Source organism: Lissotriton helveticus, chromosome 8 (genome assembly GCF_964261635.1).
Source record: "Lissotriton helveticus chromosome 8, aLisHel1.1, whole genome shotgun sequence".
Lineage (NCBI taxonomy): Eukaryota > Metazoa > Chordata > Amphibia > Caudata > Salamandridae > Lissotriton > Lissotriton helveticus.
Genome location: NC_136069.1, coordinates 226,663,481 through 226,666,510, shown reverse-complemented (window position 1 = coordinate 226,666,510; position 3,030 = coordinate 226,663,481).

The window sequence follows — 3,030 nt, the reverse complement described above, 5'->3', positions numbered from 1 at the left end:
CTTTGTTACTTACCTGTACCTACACTACTGCAAGTCCAGTCTTCCATGTCACAGTCATTATGCCCACCCTGCCTCCTGTTTGACCTTTGACCCTGGCCGTTCTAGGGTTGGCAACATTGCAGTATGTCTTCTGGGTAGGTGGTCCTTATATGCACCAACTGAAGAGTGGAGGCAGGGATTATTATTTTAGAAAAGGAAAAAGGGCAACAGAGCGCCTATCTTGGAGGCAGACTCACCTCATGATGTAATGACTATAATGAGGAAGCAAGGACTCAGACTAATGTGTTGACTGATTGGTCCTGCGCAAAATGACGGAGAGACTGCGCTGAGCTGCGAAGGTACGAGCGGTGGGGACCATTGATCAGAGAGGATTGCCCCTTGTTTGCGGGGCCTGCTGATCCTGTGCAGAGCGGGGACCGCTCGACTATCTGTGGAAGCGGCACGGGATACGTCTACCAGCTGAGGAGCTTGCTGGCGGAGTGACGGCTGGTACGCTGGTACGCTGCGGCGGCCTTGAGACGGCGAGAGACTGCGGGGCCGGACCGGGGACCTTGCTGCTGCGGTGGAGCTTCAGGCGGTAAGAGACTGCGAGCCCCCGGACCGGCTAGATCGGCGGCGGTGCGGTGACGGAGAGGGAGGGGTACCGCCGCGCTGCAATATCACCTGTGGGCCTGACGAGTGTGCGAGGGCCCCGCATATCAGGGAGCCGGCTAAGTGAGATGCCCTGGGGAGCTAGGAGGTGGGCCTGAGGTGCGGCGAGGCGGCAGAAAGCCACGCGAAACTGCCCTGCCCCCACCGCTGGAGGACACGCTCTACCCCTGAGAAAAGGCCACAAACACAGTGCATGTTGCTGGAATGAGCAGGGAAGGCAGCAGAGAGGGGATGTGAAGAGCCTGCTCCCCTGCTGAAGAGACTGCAGAGACGCTGGGAGGCCTGGAGGATAGTATTGCCCTGAGTGGCGGCTCTTGGTTGGTTTCCCGCATCTCCCACTCATTTGTCAGGCATTTTACAGAGGTTGGGCTGCACTAGGAACTGGACCCTGATAATGTGTATGGGCTGATAGAGAACTGGTCTATAACACTGCCTACTAGCATCTTGCCTATCCACCCATATCGACCTCTGCCTTTGCCATTTGCCCATCATACTATCGTTCATCCGCTAGACCGGCTGATCACCAGATCACTTGACCGCCGCTCCCAAAAAAAAAAAGTTAGCACAGCTAGCATGATCTCCTCCCAGCCCTTCAGCCAGCAGCAACAGTGGCATTAGATCTACTCAAGCCAAACAATCAAATCAAACGGTTTTAAATTGGATGACTGGTCTATCCAATAGCGAAGTACTCAGGAGACGCTCTTCCCAGGGCAGTGGCAGAGTGGCCCTGTAGAATAAAGAATTTAGCATTCGTACAAACTCACCTCAGTCCAATCAGCTTCAAAGGTAGCAGAGGCGGCCCACGTCTATCATCCTTGTAACAATGAGGTCGGGGAGGAGTAGGACACGAAGGAATCCACCGCAACCTATGAAACGGAAATCTAAACTTAAACTAGCCATCAATAACTCCCAGAATAATGCAATTAATTCTCCCACAACTTCATTAATACCACCAATTTACTCGATATTTGGCTCAATGAATCATACTGGCAAATTTTCATTTCTGAAAGACCCTGCCGCAGCAATCTACACAGTGCCAGCAACACCAAATGGACTCCAAAAACCCCTGACACCAAGTGAAGTAATCACACAGATGGTAGCTGCATCAACTCCCCCGCCCCATCTTAATATTAGCACAGCTCACGGCATTGGAGTAGAAGAACTAGGCAGGTGTACGCCAACAGCCCAAGCGGCTTACAGGCCAACAAGCCAGGGGACCAATAAGCACACGATTCAAACACAAGCCCAAGTGCACATGGAAAGTGGAGGCCATGACCAGGCGCAAGATCATGCAAAGTATAAAACATTTCAAGGCCCGACTGATAGGAATATGGACAGTACTACCGAAAATCCACTAGAAAATTGCATAATTCAAATTAGAGCAATAAGGACAACCACACCTCCAGGACTGTCAATATGCGACACAAATTTGGACCAACTGGGGGCGGGGAGCACTCCAGGCGCATAACATCAGTAATATAGATGCAGCGTACAAAGAAAAACCAAATAATCATTCGACACCCAGACAAGAGTCACGTCTAAATCAAGTAATGGTCGATTTCAATAAAAAGGACGAGATGTGCAACTCCTGGCTGGAACCCCAAACCCCCTTCGATAATAAGGAAATTTTACAAGCCCAAAGCACAATTTCAGCCAATGACAAACACATTAAGAATATAAGAGAAATCGACCTCAAGCAAACGAGACCCTTCAATATGTTTGTAATTTCATCTAATAATGTGCAAGAAAAAATCTTAGTTGGCAGTCATATAAGTAAACAAATGATTCTGGAACCAGTAAAGGAAATGCTAATCGAAATATCAAGTGGGTCGGAACAGGAAGAATATGCACCCACGGATCCATTAAAAAAAACAAGTCAAGAATCTCGACAGGAAACAACAATAATAGAAATATCGAGTGTGTCGGAATCGTCTGACTCAGCACTCCCAAAAGCAACTGGAAAAACATGTCACTCGAACGAATTAAATGCGGAACATCTAGTTGACATGACAAGGGAAAACTTCGAGGAAAGCTCAAAATGCACAGCTAACACACTAAATAACAAGGCCAACTAGTGCCAACAAGCAGAAAAGCATGATCCTTATCAAAACTTGGAATCTATAATAAAACTGCACGGTGCTCTGGGGAAAACATTAGAAACATCAATTAAAACGCTGAATATGCAGTCCGATAAACTTGATATCCAAATAAATCTCATGAGTTTAATCGCCGTGCACATCTCAGAAATAAACAAAAAACTTGATACCATGGCAAACACATTCGCAAACTTTCAGGACCAGAACAATCTTCGGCCCGCCCTTAAATTGCACATGTAGCCCCATACTTGAAAAATTAAGGGACCTACCAACAATACTCAAA